General features: G+C 39.9%; 1 long non-coding RNA gene across 1 annotated transcript in view; it reads left to right on the top strand.

The window, feature by feature from the left end:
* Positions 1-9,563, top strand: part of LOC131191253 (uncharacterized) — a 45,947-nt gene extending 36,384 nt beyond the window's left edge. Inside the window, exons 4-5 of the long non-coding RNA XR_009153454.1 lie at positions 7,329-7,518; positions 9,458-9,563. This is a non-coding gene — a long non-coding RNA (uncharacterized LOC131191253). The remainder of the gene's footprint in view (positions 1-7,328; positions 7,519-9,457) is intronic.
* The last annotated feature ends 8,329 nt before the right edge of the window (positions 9,564-17,892 follow it).

Below are 17,892 nucleotides of genomic sequence, written 5' to 3'. Positions count from 1 at the left end.
ATCAGCCAGGACGGACACGGGTCCAGTAAACATGTAGTGGCGTGAAGCCACCCCAACAACCTGTCCACATCCTCGGGAGCCACAGGGTCAAACTCATCCCAAACAGACTCGACAAGACGTGCCTCCTCTCCCTCGCTTGGGTCATCCCAATGTCGGTCCAGACCGTCCAGGAGCTGAGCGATTTTATCGTATAGATAATTATTATTAATTATCTATAATAACTATTTGATTATTTGACTATTTGATAATTAACTATTTGATTCCTTGCTCATATTTCTCTCCTGCTAACACACACCCTCTTTAGCTTTCTCCAGCTTGGAGTTGTAACTGGATGCAAGTAGTTTTTGGGGGGCTCAGAATGTGGCATGAACCCAGCCGATTTATTGTTCAGAAACTGAGTTAACTTAGAGGCCAGGTTATAAATTCAGCCACAACAATTGTGGAAGAACTGAGATGACTCTCTGGGCAGGTGTAATTAACAATTACTGTGATGCATTTTAAATAAAAAATCGTACATAACTGCTTGATTGGGAAAACAGTGTCATTTTATGAGACTCCACAACAGGATTCATATACAGGAAATTCTCAGGCAAGAAATGTTAGAATACAGGGCAGGGCCAGCCTACCCTACCCCATTTGAAGAAAGAGTGATGGAGAGAAAGAGGGGGGCAGAAAATGATGAGGGAGAGAAAGAGAGATGAATAGATAGAAGGGGGAGAAAGATGAAGGAGAGAAGGGGGGGAGAAAGATGGAGAGAAAGAGAAGGAGGGAGAAGGAGAGATTAAGGAGAGAAAGATTGAGAGAAAGGGGGGAGAAAGATGGAGAGAAAGAGGGAGGGAGAATGGATTTGTTCTGATAATTGGTTTAACAAGCATGGCACTGAAAAAGTGACTTATGACCGTTTTTCACACTTATGAACATTGCAGCAAACTGTCATTAGGGCAAAGAAGCTATGTTACATGACCACCTGGCCACGCCCACCTGGTCACATGAAGCACCGCAGTTGTGACATGAGTGAGATGGCTATTAAAAATGCTGCAACAGGCATAAATGATGACCGGTCATAAGTGTGGGGACTGGTTAAAAGTGTGAGAACCTGTCAGAAACCACTTTTTTCAGTCCTCTGGGTAGTCCCTATGTGCATAGGGACTACCGAGAGGGCTGAAAAAAGTGATTTCTGATAGGTTCTGACACCTTTGAACAGACCTCGCATTTATGACCATCTTCACATTTATGCCTGTTGCAGCATTCTTAACCGTGTCACTCATTTCACAATTGCTTCTCTTCACTACGGTTACAAGCTAGGGTGCAAAACATAAAATGTGAGGACAGTCGTAAGTGCGAGGACTGGTCAAAAGTGCAAGGACAGGTCAAAAATAACTTTTTCAGCCCTCTGAGTAGTCCTTTGTACATAGGAACTACCCAGAGGGCTGAAAAAAGTGATTTCTGACAGGTTCTCGCACTTTTGACCAGTCCTCACACTTATGACCGGTCATCATTTATGCCTGTTTGCAGCATTTTGTGCAAAGGGACTTCTCAGAGAGCTGAAAAAGTTATTTTGACCTGTCCTCACACTTTTGACCGGTCCTCACACCTACGACTGTCCTCACATTTTACATTTTGCGCCCTATCTTGTAACCGTGGTGAAGAGAAGCAGTTGTGAAATGAGTGACTTGGTTGCTAAAAATGCTGCAATGGGCATTAATGTGAGGATGGTCATAAGTGCGAGGACCGGTCAAAAGTGCGAGGACTGGTCAAAATTGACTTTTTTTAGCCACACCCACCCAGTCACATGACCAGCCAGCCACGCCCACCTGGTCACATGACCAGCCAGCCACGCCTACCCAGCCACACCCCAAAATAAACCACGCCCACAGAACCGGTTGTTAAAAAAATTGAATCCCACCACTGGTTATGTCCAACTCTAGAGGGTGGTGCTCTTTTCAGTTTCCTAGCTGAGGGATCCAGCATTGTCTGAAGATGCTTCTGTGGTCATCTGGCCGGCATGACTATACTCAGTGCCAGGGCAGGGCACATGGAATGCTGTTACCTTCCCACCGAAGTGGTACCTTCTTGCATTTGCACTTGCATGCTTTTGAACTGCTAGATTGGCAAGAGATGAGGCAAGAATGAGAGCTCACCCCATCACATGATGCTTGGGTTTTGAACTGCTAACCTTCTGGTTGACAAGCCCAGCATCTTAACCGGTAGGTCACCGTGTCCTCTGTGCATGGTAGGAGAAATTTAGCCTCCAAATTTAGTTTTGCATTGGCTCGCCAAAATCCTTAATCTACAGTAGTACTGTTTGATTATCACAGGTTTGGTTCTTCTCTGAAGTCTTCAGACCACATCATTTTTCAGAATAGTTTTGGAAAAGGCAAACTACTTCCAAAATGGCCAAATTGCCACTTCCCTTAAATATATATCCTAGCCAAACAAATATATATCCTCACCTATCTGTACCAGCCCTAAACAGTAGGTCAGGTGCTCCTAACATGGGAAAAATCATGTTGCAACTTTCTATGATGTAGTTTTTAAGAATGAAGCCCCTTGTAGAAAAAAAAGATGATAATCTCAGAAAAAAATCCACCAATGTGTTTAAATATATCTAGATTTTTAAGCAGACCAAGTTAGTCTCCTGGCCAGTTAAACCTTGAAGTTTTGTTTGTATTTCTTCTTTAAAAATAACTCTGTTCTTTCTAAATAAATTTGCTAATTGTTCTGATCTAAAAACATGAACAATGAATAATCCTGCATAAAGTATTTTATGAGCTGTTAACAGTTTGATTTGATAACAGATTTGTGTCATGATAACCCTGAAGGATCAGTGGATTTGTTATTTTTTTAAATAGTTAAGATATATCCTGTATGCGTGTATGTAGTCTGCATTTAGATGGGGTTTTTCCCCCCGCTTTTAGAAACAAAGATCACATTTAAAATATTTCGTTTATTATTTCCTTTTTAAAACCTTCTTCTTTTGGCTGCCCCAAAGGACTCCCTTCTACAAGTCTCAAAAAGCAGGAACAGCTGTGGTGCTTTAATACCAGTTCTCCCCTCACCATTTCCTGCCCTCTCAGGAAGGGAAGAAAGTCACAGGGGAATCAGACGGGTAAGGAATTCCTTGTGTGATGGAAAAAGTTATGTCCTGCTCTTTAAGCTGCTTTTCCTCCCCTAATCTTCTGGTATTTATCAAGAAGAGACCAGGGAGGACTTGCAAGTGGGAGTTAACTGCTCCTCCTCTGATGAATACCAGAAGTCTAAAAACAAAGCAGTCAGCAAGTATGTGCTTCTACCTTTCTTGATTCACCCATGTAGAATTCTTTCTCCTTTCTGGGAAAGATAAAAATTCAGCCAGTGTTAACAAGGCATTCCTCCCATCCTTGTCTGTTAGGAGGACTGCTGGAGTCTAATGCTGGGGCTCTATGCTTCATTTTATGACTTTCCTTGTTGCAATTCTTACGTGAATCGCTACAGTCGTTAAGTGTTAGTCACGACCTTTAAGGCGCTCCATGGCTTAGGACCTGGGTACTTACGGGACCGCCTACTGCTACCACATGCCTCCCACCGACCCGTACGCTCTCACAGAGGGACTCCTCAGGGTGCCGTCCGCCAAACAATGTCGGCTGGCGGCCCCCAGGGGACGGGCCTTCTCTGTGGGGGCTCCCACACTCTGGAACGAACTCCCCCCGGGCTTACGCCAGATATCTGACCTTCGGACATTCCGTCGCGAACTGAAAACATATCTCTTTATTCGCGCGGGGCTGGCTTGAATGAAATTTTAAACTCAAATTTTTAGCAATTTTAATGGGGTTTTTGGTTTTATGGTAAATTTCTTAAATTTTTCAGGCTCATTTAATAAGTTTTTAACTGATTTTAACTTTGTATATTGTATATTGTTCTTTGTTGGTTTTATTCTGCCTGTACACCGCCCTGAGTCCTTCGGGAGAAGGGCGGTATAAAAATCAAATAAATAAATAAAATAAATAAAAAGTTAGTAATACGGTTCTGCCTTCTGAATCTGAATCCTTTTAGGAGAGCTGTTGGAGTCTAATGCTGTGATTCTAGAAGACTACAGGCAAGCCTCGACTTACGACCACAATTGAGCCCAAAAGTTCTGTTGCTAAGTGAGACAGGTGTTAAATGAGTTTTGCCCCATTTTTCAACTCTTCTTGTCACAGTTCTCAAGGGAGTTGCTAAGTTAGTAACACGGTTGTTAAGTGAATCTGGCTTCCCCATTGACTTTGTGTGCCAGAAGGTCGCAAAAGGGCATCACGAGACCTGAGGACACAGCAACCGTCATAAATACATGACAGTTGATAAGCGTCCCAATTTTGATCATGTGACCATGGGGCTGCTGCAGCAGTCGTAAGTATGAAGAATGGTCATAACTCACTTTTTCAGTGCCGTTGTAACTTCGAACGGTCACTAAATGAACTGTTGTCAGCAGAGAACTGCCTATACAATAACTTTGGAAAGCAGACTTAAACTCTAAACCAGCCTCCCCACTCTCACCCTTAATAGACTCCGAATAGGCTGACACAGAATTAATCCCATAGCAGAGATTAGGCACCTGTACCATAAATCAAAAACAACCATTCCTCTCCACTGTCTTACAAAGGAAACATTGAACAGGAACACCAGTGGCAATAATGGGCAATGAATGGTTGGTGGACAGCTGGGATGAGGCCAGCGGCGAGGTGAATGTCCAAATATCACGACAGCGTAATACCCAAAGGTCAACCATTTGCTGTTACAAAAGGGCCCATGTCAGTCATATGATCGATGCGTGTCATTGAAGTTCTGAAGTAAGCTCACTGATTTTGTTAATATCTTTTTATGGTTAAATAATGCCAAATTTAGCCTTTTCATACATCTACGGTATCTCCCCCTGAAAACCAAACCTTCAGACACATAAATTCTGTGGCTGTTGGAGACCAATTACAATACAATAAAATAAAAGTTGGAAGTTTAATGCTGATTGCACAGGTTTTTAATGCCTGAATGGGGTAGAAGGAAAAAGAGGTCTAGATATATTTATATACCGGTATATCCATAGGATACTTATTTAATGTACCGGTACATCCATAGGATACTTAATGATGTTCATCTATCTTGCTGTTTTCTAAGAACTATTTAATGCCATGTGCAGGATGAGAGCAATGAATTTCCCCCCCACCAAAAGTTCCATATTCCATAGCTAAAATACCTCTGCCAACAATTCTTCAGCAATGGCAATGACCTCCATAAATATTCATACAGATGTATTTCAGCATTTTATCCCATAAAGAGGGACTAGCTGAGAATACGTTTGAAGATTTTCCCGCTTTCCCGCTGCCCTGAAAGAGGCGGTGGTGAGACCTCTCCTCAAGAAGCCTTCCCTGGACCCAGCTGTTTTAGGAAATTACCGTCCAGTCTCCAACCTTCGTTTTACGGCGAAGGTTGTAGAGAGTGTGGTGGCATGTCAACTACCCCAGTACCTGGATGAAACTGTCTATCTAGATCCGTTCCAGTCCGGCTTCCGGCCCGGATACAGTACGGATACAGCTTTGGTCGCGTTGGTGGATGATCTCTGGAGGGCCAGGGATAAGGGTTACTCCTCTGCCCTGGTCCTATTAGACCTCTCAGCAGCTTTCAATACCATCGACCATGGTATCCTGCTGCGCCGGTTGGAGGGGTTGGGAGTGGGAGGCACCGTTTATCGGTGGTTCTCCTCCTACCTCTCTGACCAGACGCAGACGGTGTTGACAGGGGGTCAGAGATCGACCCCGAGGCGCCTTATGTGTGGGGTGCCGCAGGGGTCGATTCTCTCGCCTCTCCTGTTCAACATCTATATGAAGCCGCTGGGCGAGATCATCAGTGGTTTTGGGGTGAGATACCAACTGTACACTGATGATACGCAGCTGTACTTTTCCACCCCAGGCCACCCCAACGAAGCTATCGAAGTACTGTCCCGGTGTCTGGAAGCTGTACGGGTCTGGATGGGGAGGAACAGGCTCAAGCTCAATCCCTCCAAGACGGAGTGGCTGTGGATGCCGGCACCCCGGTACAGTCAGCTGCAGCCGCGGCTGACTGTTGGGGGCGAGTCATTGGCCCTGATGGAAAGGGTGCGCAACTTGGGCGTTCTCCTGGATGGGCGGTTGTCGTTTGAAGATCACCTGACGACCGTCTCCAGGAGAGCTTTTTATCAGGTTCACCTGATTCGCCAGTTGCGCCCCTTCCTGGACCGGGATGCCCTATGCACGGTCACTCATGCTCTTGTTACTTCTCGCTTGGATTACTGCAATGCTCTCTACATGGGGCTCCCCTTGAAGAGCACTCGGAGGCTCCAGTTAGTCCAGAATGCAGCTGCGCGGGTGATAGAGGGAGCGGTTCGGAGCTCCCATGTAACACCCATCCTGCGCAGACTGCACTGGCTGCCTGTTGTCTTCCGGGTGCGCTTCAAGGTATTGGTTACCACCTTTAAAGCGCTCCATGGCTTAGGACCGGGATATTTACGGGCCCGCCTACTGCCAACTTGTATCTCCCAGTGACCTGTGCGTTCTCACAGAGAGGGACTCCTTAGGGTGCCGTCAGCCAAGCAATGTCGACTGGCGGCCCCCAGGGGAAGAGCCTTCTCTGTGGGGGCTCCCACCCTGTGGAACGAGCTTCCCCCTGGACTTCGACAAATACCTGACCTTCGGACCTTTTGCCGCGAGCTTAAGACTTATTTGTTTCGTCTTGCTGGACTGGCTTGAATTTTAATTTCAATTTTTAGCTGATTTTATGGGATTTTAATTTTTTATTAATTTTTAGTGTTACTTGTATTTTAATATTAGGCCAAATTTAATAAGTTTTTTAATGTTTGTTTTTAATATTGTATGTATTGCTGTATTTTTATTTTGGCTGTAAACCGCCCTGAGTCCTTCGGGAGAAGGGCGGTATACAATTAAAATATTATTATTATTATTATTATTATTATTATTATTATTATTATTATTATTATTATTATTATTATTATTATTATTATTATTATTAAGATGCCAGCAAAGATACACCATTAATAACATTGTGGGAAGCTAAACAGCTCTTCCAGCTATTGTGGATATTAAATTCTGAGCCAAGTAAGTATAAATCAGATTTAACAGAGATTTAGCACAACCTCTAGGCAGAAGATGCTGGCTTGACAAATATATTACAACTAATACACTGAGTAAATAGAGATTTAATAGAACCAACTAGGAAGTTTGGTTTACTGACTGACATTTTTTGGTTCCAATAATCCCTGCCTTTATATATGACAGCAACCACAAATTCCTATTATAGAATTAAGATGCATTCATTTTTTTCAGGTGTTGGACAAAGCAAGCAAATTTCTGTGAAATGCCTTCCGGCAGCCTGGAGATTACATTCCAAAAAGAATGCTGCTGTTTTAAGAAAGGATATATCATCGTCTTGATATCCCTTCTTTCTGACGACTGGTGTGCGGATGTGTAAAAATACAGCCATCTCTATTGTTCATGTGAGTGCTATTGCAGTTTGGTAAGTATTTATAGAGATGTTTAAAATCCCCATAAATTTGTACCCTATCTTTAAAAGTGTGAAGTATTTGTAAATGTTTTCCCCTAATTTATATAACAGGTAAGGTAAATAGTTTTAATAACCATTTTTAATAATGCAAATTACATTGCTTTCATTCATAAACACAAATGAGCCAGACGTAAGCTTATATCACAGAAAAGTTTCCCATACAGGTAGTCCTTGACTTACAACCATTCATTTAACGACTGTTTGAACTTACAACGGCACTGAAAAAAGTGACTTACAACCGTTTTTCCACACTTACAACCAGTCACATGATCCACATTCAGAGGTTTGGCAACTGACTCATATTTATGAGGTTGCAGTGTCCTGGGGTCATATGATCCCCTTTTGCAACTTCTGATAAGAAAAGTCAATGGGGAAGCCAGGTTCAGTGTTATTAACTTAACAAGGTCAGTGATTCACTTAACAACTGTGGCTAGAAAGGTTGTAAAATGGGGTAAAACTCACTGTACAACTTTCTTGCTTAACAATAGAAATTTTGGTTTCAATCGGGGTTGTAAAAACACCTGTATAGGGGTGTTTTTATTTTCTTGTTATTAATTACCACTAGGTTATGTGTTTGGAAAATGAATGCTAGCTTACTTTGATTCTAGTGTGTCACTTTCAAATTAATTTTGGTTTATTAAATCTTCTAGCAGAATCCAAGAGTGGCAAAAAGCTTTTATTTTTCTTTTCCTATAGTAAAGATTTCTTGCAGTTAGGTTACTAACAACCTTGCAATTCCAGATGTGTTTTGTCACTATTGTGGACAGTTTAAACAAAATGCAAAGGCTGGATTGGGGTATTGCTTGACTATATACAGTATAACGTGTTTTGAAATATCTCTATGAACATTAGCATGCTATTAAATGCTTTATTCACAGTTATGATTTTCTATTCAAAATCTTCAGGGAAATTTTAGCTTCCGGTCCATGGCCATTTTATCTGGCAGTATAACTTTGATTCTTAAAATCATTTTAAAATGATTTTCTGCTTCTGAGAAGAGAAGCAGTATTTTCTATGATATCCCTCCCTTTTCCATTAATTCTTTTAATGAGATTGGTAAACTACTTTTACTGGTGTCAAACAGCTCCAGCTGAGCTCAGTTCTATTTATTTATTTATTTATTTTATTTTATTTATTAAATTTTTATACCGCCCTTCTCCCGAAGGACTCAGGGCGGTGTACAGCCAAAATAAAACAAGAATGTATACAATTTAAAACAACAATTAAAAAGAGCAAATTTTAAAGGCTGGTTAATTAAAATTTAAATTAAGAAGTTAAAAAATATTAAAAAACCCAATTAAAATACATCCCTAATTATGCCAGTCCCGCTTTAATGAATAAATATGTTTTGAGCTCACGACGGAAGGTCCGAAGATCAGGCACTTGACGCAGGCCGGGGGGAAGTTCGTTCCAGAGCGCCACTGCCCCCACAGAGAAGGCCCTACTCCTGGGGGCCGCCAGCCGACATTGTTTGGCGGACGGCACCCTGAGGAGACCCTCTCTGTGCGAGCGTACGGGTCGGTGGGAGGCAAAGGGTAACAGCAGGCGGTCTCGTTCTAATCTTCAATGCTTTAAATATATTTTTCTGTAGCATTGGAACTCTGTCTTGAAAAAATATGCATTGATAAAAATTCCTTTGGGCCAAATGCAAACTGTGAAAAAGCACACAGGTGAAGTATTTTTTTCCTCTTTGCTCATTTCTATTTTTAATTATATTTAATTACACTTCAGTTACAATTACACTTCAGTGCAAGAGCTGCTGTATTCATAAGGCATTATATGGAACACACAGTAATGCAGACAGATGTAATTCTGGGGAAAGTAAAGATTTGAAAGATCATGTATGTTTTACCTTAAAAACCATCTCATTGTTTGTTTCATTTGAGTATAGGCATGCATACCCCTGAAATTCTGAAAAGATGCAAGTTTGAAAACAGAAAATGTCTGTCTGTATTATTCATGGATATATGCACCATTGCAAATTAAGTATATTTTTCTGTAGCATTGGAACTCGGGCCAAATGCAAACTGTGAAAAAACACACAGGTAAAGCATTTGATAAAGTAGACCATAACCTACTATTAGATAAAGTAGAAAAATGTGGGTTAGACAGCACCACCACCAGATGGATTCGTAACTGGCTGACCAACAGCACTCAACGCGTAGTCCTCAACGGAACTACATCCACATGGAGGGAAGTATGCAGTGGAGTACCCCAAGGCTCTGTTTTAGGCCCAGTACTCTTCAACATCTTCATCAATGACTTGGACGAGGGGATCAATGGGGAACTCATCAAATTTGCAGATGACACCAAGCTGGCAGGAATAGCCAACACTCCAGAAGATAGGCTCAAGTTACAGAAAGATCTTGACAGACTTGAACATTGGGCGCTATCTAACAAAATGAAATTCAACAGTGAAAAAAGTAAGGTTCTACATTTAGGCAAAAAAACCAAAATACAAAGGTACCGTATATGTGGTACCTTGCTCAATAGTAGTACCTGTGAGAGGGATCTTGGAGTCCTAGTGGATAACCGTTTAGATATGAGCCAGCAGTGTGCAGCAGCTGCTAAAAAAGCCAACACAATTCTGGGCTGCATAAACAGAGGGATAGAATCAAGATCACGTAAAGTGTTAGTGCCACTTTATAATGCCTTGGTAAGGCCACACTTGGAATATTGCATCCAGTTTTGGTCGCCACGATGTAAAAAAGATGTTGAGACTCTAGAACAGGGGTGTCCAAACCTGGCCCCTTGAAGAGTGGTGGACTTCAACTCCCAGAATTCCCCAGCCAGCATGAGCTATCAATATGAGCAAGTTGCTGGCTGGGGAATTCTGGGAGTTGAAGTCCACCACTCTTCAAGGGGCCAAGTTTGGACATCCCTGCTCTAGAAAGAGTGCAGAGAAGAGCAACAAAGATGATTACGGGACTGGAGGCTAAAACATGTGAAGAACAGTTGCAGGAACTGGGTATGTCTAGTTTAATAAAAAGAAGGACTAGGGGAGACATGATAGCAGTGTTCCAATATCTCAGGGGTTGCCACAAAGAAGAGGGAGTCGGGCTGTTCTCCAAAGCACCTGAGGGTAGAACAAGAAGCAATGGGTGGAAACTGATCAAGGAAAGAAGCAATTTAGAACTAAGGAGAAATTTCCTGACAGTTAGAACAATTAATAAGTGGAACGACTTGCCTGCAGAAGTTGTGAATGCTCCAACACTGGAAAAATTTAAGAAAATGTTGGATAACAAACTGACTGAGATGGTATAGGGTTTCCTGCCTGGGCAGGGGGTTGGACTAGAAGACCTCCAAGGTCCCTTCCAACTCTGTTGTTATATGTTAAGTGAAAAAAAACCACACTCCTGCTTAAAAAAAAAGAGGAAGTTATGAATGTCTATCAGTAACTTTAAATATCTGTTAAAGAAGAAACGGGAGCTTATTTTTGGCTATTAATGAGACACATTCACTAAATAAAATACTGCCTACTAGGTGTATAAGCGGAAAACAGGGATTTCAAGAATGGAATATGGACACTGGACATGGAGTCATTCTTTCTCTTAGCTGAGTGAAGAAAGGGTAGTTAGTAAAAGATGAGCTGTTCACATAGAGAACACTTGACAGAGCTTTTTCATGGAGATCTGGTATTATAATCCCTTTTGACTGAAATGACAAGTAGGTGTACTTAACTTTAGTGGCCTAAATCCTTGCCAAGATCAGAATTTCTGAATTCTACTTGCATTGGGCTACCAGGTCTAAGCTACAAAAATCCAAATGACCAGATGCAGCGAAGGAATGCAGAAAATACTAGCTGTTTGTTGGCATCTGGTGGCTGTCCACATTTTTAGAGCCCAGATATGGTACAATGTTCCAAAGGTACTTTTCCAAAAGGGAACTGGACTTTCTTGTTTTTTTCTTTGAAAATGTTTCACTTCTCATCCAAGAAGCTTCTTGAGGCTCTTCAAAATTGAAGAAACTTCTTGGATGAGAAGCGAAATGTTTTTAAAGAAAAGGTACAAAGACAGTCGATTTACTTTTTAGAAAGAACCTTTGGGACAACGAAACCTGAATGATTGAGCATCTCCATAGACATTTAATCCTACAATGTTTATATATGCCCTTAGGTTTTAAGATGCTTGTGTCCTGTATTCATACTGGCTTAACTTTAAAGAATAAAAAAAATCCAGTCTGTACTGAAACATTTTGGCAATGACTTGAAAGGTATTCAGCCTAGACAATAAGTTAACATATCTTCCCAGTGGACAATTCTCCTACTGCTGTGGCTACCATCTCTCGCAATCCTAACCATTGCCCTTTGATTGTATACTGAATTAAGCATGAGAAAGGTCAATAGTATACCAACTTTTATGTACATCTAGACCTGTATTTCTCCACTTTGGTAATGTTAAGATGTGTGGAGTTCAAGTCCCAGAATTCCTTAGCCAGAGTACTTGCTGGGGAATTCTGGGAGTTGGAGTTTATGCATGTGAAAACTGTCTGGGTGACTTCAAGCCAGTCAGTTTCTCTCAGCCAAACTAATCTTGCAGGATAGTTGTGTAGAAAATAGGAAGAGGAAGAATATTAAATATATTCACTGCCTTGAGATATTTATTATTTATTAAAAATTATTTAAAAGGCAGGATTTTAAAAATCTAAATATACAGTATTAAAAAAAGTTTTAAAAGTTGCCAAGGTTAAGAATCTAGATTTTTCGAAGTGATAGTATGTTTTGGACTGGTTTCTGGTTTTATATGTGGCTGGTCACTTGTTGATGAAGTAGTATGCATTAAGCTAGATAAATATTTTTATTTTATCACATCTTGTCTACATACAAGAACGGTCTCCTACTTATACTCCTAGGTTGTTTCAAGTTTTTTTTAAAAAAATATAATATTGAATTAAGCTTGAACTAATTAATTGAATTACACTCTCACCTATCGTAATTTTTCTTAGACGCTCCCAGAAAGAATATGTCAAGCCCTGTGGTAATATGATCAGCCTACAAAATCCTCTGGGTCTGTGTGGGATTATATATATTTTTTTAAAGAAGACGAATATAGTCATATTCTTCTAAGCACCTGCCCAGATGGAAAAAAACTCAGCATCATTAATTAGTTTCCTGATGATAGAAACTGGGATCTACCAATGTCCAATTTCATTTACAGAAAAACATTTGCTTCTTAAGACAGCTGCCTTGATCACTGGCTTCTAATAACTGGAGATCGAAAGAAAGATTAGAAGAGCAGTACAAAAATGGTCATAAAAATGCATCAGTGTTTTTTCATAGATTCAGATTCCTGGGGGAGAGTCTATTTTGAAGGGAGTGATATGTTGTTCCTTTCCTGAACTTGAGTCAGTAATAAAAAATGGGGGCAAGCAGATGGCAAAGCCCAGTATCTTGATCACGGAACAGCAGAGCTGTCTCTGCTCAGAATCTGAATGTTTGAGTAGAGGCCTCCTCTTCGGAATGAGAGAAAGAATGCTTTGAGAAAGCAGACCCCAAAATACATATAATTTATCACGTAAGTGGAGGGAGGAGTAACTTTCAACAAGCAGATGTAAAATGTCCGCCTTGGGACCATGGCCAGTTTTGTTTTCTACAGAGTGGAAAACTCCACTCGCTGGAAGAAAATAAAAGAAATGTAAAAAGGCAGCCATATCCTAGGAATGTAGCAGATATGGTTTTACAATCTTCCTTACTGGCAATATCAGATGCGATTTGCGTGTTCAGAAATGATCTTTATAGGTTAAGCTGTCCATAGACCCCAAGGGGACATTTCATTTTTGTCTTTTGGTTTTTCAGACCTCTAAATGTGCAAAGAAAGATTAAAACAAAAGCAAAAAAGCAAAACAAGCCATCTTCCCTTACACTATAGTGATAAAACTGGACCTGAGGGGAAGAATGCCAGAAAAACAAAGCCCACCTAAATATTACTAAAACTTTTGTGACTGTAACCTTTAACCAGGTAACACATGAAACTTTTTCAACTAAGATACCTCAAAGAGGCTAATTTAGAGAATCCAAAATTGGGGACTCGTGACTTCTGTGGAATTGAAATTCAGCAAACTTTATAAAACATTTTATGACACGAAAATAATCACAAATCATTTTATGATGCAGCAATACAAAATGTCGTAAAACATGTCCCATGGTCTACTCCTGTTGTTTGACCGTGGTAATCAGCTGAACATGGACTATTTTCAAGGCAGGTAGATTGCCGAGTAGCTCCCTGAACTTTTAAGAACTTAAAAAAATTAGAAGCTCTGCCATGTTGAAGACATTGAGGAATCTGGTGGGAAAATATTCTTGATATGATGCTCAGCAGGTCACATGTCGTCTTGTTTTATCCTACATTCTTTCTATTTACTGGACTCAAGGCTAATTTCATAGGTTTTGCTGAAATCTCTGAATTATTTCTTTTTGAAAAGTATTTTAAAACAATAAAAAACCCACTTCAGTGACTGCTAACTTGTAAGTTCTTTGGAAGTCAATCTTATTAAGTATGCTTAGGATTTCATTTTAAGTCTTGATACAAGAACACTGCAGGTAATCCTCGACTTATAATCATTTGTTTAATGGCCATTCAAAGATACAATAGTACTGAAAAAGTGACTTATGAATGGTCCTTTTACTTATGACCATTACTGCATCCCCACAGTCACGTGATTAAACTTTGAGTTCTTGGCAACTGGCATGTATTCACAATGGTTGCAGCATCCCAGGGTCCTTGGATTGTCATTTACAACCTTCTTAGAGAGCTTCTGACAAGCAAAGTCAATGGGAGACGCCAAATTTGCTTACCGACTGCCTGATTCACTTAACAACTGTAGTGATTCGCTTAATAACAAAAGGCACAAAGGTCATAAATTGGAGCATGGCTCACTTGACAACTGCCTGGCTTAGCAAAGAACATTTTGGGCTCAATTATGGTTGTAAGTTGAAGACAACCAGTATTGTTAATAACTTAGTTGTTTCTTAGAACGCATACTGTACATTGATACGTATTGAGTTATGTCAACCTGGGAGCAAACTTTGTCTTATTCTTTACATTTCCTGCTCTGTGGGACAGGACATATGACAAAGAATTTGGATTTACATCCAAATTCAGACTTGTGTCAGTGGAACTTGATACTGAATTGGAGCAAAGCCTGCCAGGTTGTCTCGGGAAATAAATAGAAATATTTTTAAGTCTCCAAGTTAAGAACTTTGGTAGCCTTGGCGTTACAAAAGATTCATATAAACAATGACTAGGAGACAAGTATTAATGTCATCTGGTGGCCGCTTGCACTGATACTCAGAATGAAGAATAATAGAACTTTGTGGATGAACATAAAACAGCTGATATGAAGCATGAACAAAAGGTCATGTTAGGTATGAGTGTTCGTTATCCAACAAACATCATGCAGATCTTCTCAGCAAGTACCAAAGGTAGGTGTTGCTCCATTTCCAGAGTCTCTGGTATAATATGTTCAGTTTATTTTAAATAAGAATTAGGAACTAAAAAAAGTATTAGTCATAGCCTTTTGTGTATCCAAACTGTCTTTGTATGTTTCTTTAGTTACTATAAATATAAGATTCCCCTCGCCACACACAGAGCATTTTATCTGAAATAAAAATGCCATGGACAAATAACCCCATCTTAAACACAACTTCTGTTTCATTGTTTTCAAAGCTATTATATTTATGCCAAATATTCTTCTACTTACTTTCCTCCCTGTCAAACGAATAATGATGTTGAGGGGAATATTGTTTCCCCAAAATATCTTTTTACCTTATCCTTTGAGGTAGCCATTGCTGTCATGTACTTCCTACAGTACGTAAAATTAATCCCAGCCAATGAAGTTTCAAGTACACAGCATGCAATCAAGCTATTGTCAAAGCTGACTACTACTGCTGATGTCATGAAAACCAATCTAAGCCCAAGAACAATGGTTCATAAACAGTGAACATTACTGAAGTAATCATCCAAAAATATTTTTGAAGGGGCAGATTCAATAATATTAAAACTGTATTTTAAAAAATGTAATTTGACACAAGTTTGACCTGGATTCTGCAGTTGTTTGTCACCAATTATCACTTAAACCAGCCTTTTCAACATGGTTTAGTGACGGAAAGGTGTATCTCTGCAATCATCCCTGCACATATATTCATTTCTTATTTACAATTAAATTGTGCTCTGTTTTGCAATTAAACATTTTTTAAAATGAGGCTTTATGACAGTATCTTAATTTTACATGTAACAACCACTGCAAATTCCATTTAGAATTCCATATGTTTTATAAATTCTTTTCTCCTTAAACATTGATAGATCAGTTCACATTTTGTTAATCCACATTCTTATTCTGTAGCATTGTTTAATTCTTAAAATACTTTTCCTGCCAATGGCTGATCTTATAGATATGACCAACAATTCACAATGATCTAAGGCAGGGGTGTTAAACTTGCGGCCCATGGCCTGGATGCGTCATGTACTGGCCATGTCCATCCCCGATTTAGCGAAGGGGAAAAAAATCACGGTATGTCACGTGATAGCGTGACTGTGAGTTTGACGCTCCTAATCTAGGGGGAGAGAATAACCTTGTGTTTTCAACCACCCATGCCTTTTCCACAAAAAATGCAAAATATTGTTTGTTTCCTCCAAACTATGTTTGAAAATGCAGTGTGCAAACCAATCTAATTTCATGACTTTTTCTGGTTGGCAGCCAATGTAAATACTTATACTATGAGAACAAGCCAACTTCCTGCCATTTAGCCTTTTTTGTTTTTCTGAGTGCAGCTTGTTACCACTGCCTGCCTATCTGACAGCCTATTAACCCCTGTTTGTAGCAAGGAAAAAACAGATGTGGGTTTCTTAAGCAAATTATTGATTATTTCGCCACATGTCATTTTTGCAGTTAAGTGTTTCCAGCTTTTCTGAACATTCCTTGGCAACAAGATCACATTTTCCTTCAACCTGTTAGTTAGCATGCATTTTATCTGCTCGGAAAGTACAGCTTGAGATTGTTAAGCAACACACAGAGACATACTGGATTGTAGCCCAGCCAACTTGAAAGAGTGATGAAGAGAGGGAAGCTTTGGAAACCAGACGGGTGTATCTCTGAAGTCAAGTAGAAAGTCATTTCATCACCTTTGTTTTAGAGAATCTTCAGCTGGTTCCATTCCTTTCTCTTGTTTGGGTGCTTGCCTATACATTACAGTTGCTGAAGGAAAGGGAGCTATTGCAAATGGCCATGTTTACAGTAAAGCTCATTTCAAAGGTTACTAAGATGCATCAGGAGGCTCAGAGCTACCATTTTGTAAGGCTTCTGCAACTCTGGTCCATTTTGGGATGGAACTTCCGAATGGAATTGGATAAGTCTTATAGTGGGTGCTTATCAGCAGTTTGCCTGAGAAACAAGACAATGAGAAAGTGGGTTAGGTTCAAAGAATGTCTGCCTGCTTTCCAATGTTTATTGAATTAATGTTTGTTTATTTTTATTTAAACCTTATGTTCCACAGAATTTTAGGTAGCTCAGAACAGCAATATCAAATACTGATGTTTGACAGAGTAGCAGCACAGAAACATATTGCCCTTCTAACGTCCAGAGGTGAAACAAGTTGAATATCTACCGATTTATCTATCCTATCTTAGTCTATAAAAAAGCCTTTTAGTTATTTTTTTATTTTTGTTCTAATTTTCTTATAAATTAGGTTTAGGATTAAGCAAATGCCAGCAGTATTAGAATTGCGTCTTCTCATGTATCCACCATTTATTTAGTAGTTGTGTTTACAGTGATAAAAAGAGCTGCGAATCCCTACAAGTCAAGAAGAAGGTGAAAAATGTATTATCTAGCTCTTACATAAAAAGAATGTTAACTTTATATATTTTCTTTCTCCGCCTACATAATGTTGTATATCTTTGTTCCTTTTCTCTTGTTTGGGTGCTTGCCTATACATTACAGTTGCTGAAGGAAAGGGAGCTATTGCAAATGGCCATGTTTACAGTAAAGCTCATTTCAAAGGTTACTAAGATGCATCAGGAGGCTCAGAGCTACCATTTTGTAAGGCTTCTGCAACTCTGGTCCATTTTGGGATGGAACTTCCGAATGGAATTGGATAAGTCTTATAGTGGGTGCTTATCAGCAGTTTGCCTGAGAAACAAGACAATGAGAAAGTGGGTTAGGTTCAAAGAATGTCTGCCTGCTTTCCAATGTTTATTGAATTAATGTTTGTTTATTTTTATTTAAACCTTATGTTCCACAGAATTTTAGGTAGCTCAGAACAGCAATATCAAATACTGATGTTTGACAGAGTAGCAGCACAGAAACATATTGCCCTTCTAACGTCCAGAGGTG

This window comes from Ahaetulla prasina, chromosome 2 (genome assembly GCF_028640845.1).
Source record: "Ahaetulla prasina isolate Xishuangbanna chromosome 2, ASM2864084v1, whole genome shotgun sequence".
In the NCBI taxonomy this organism is placed as follows: domain Eukaryota; kingdom Metazoa; phylum Chordata; class Lepidosauria; order Squamata; family Colubridae; genus Ahaetulla; species Ahaetulla prasina.
The sequence above is the reverse complement of the archived record's forward strand: the minus strand, read 5'-3'. Positions and strand labels throughout refer to the sequence as shown.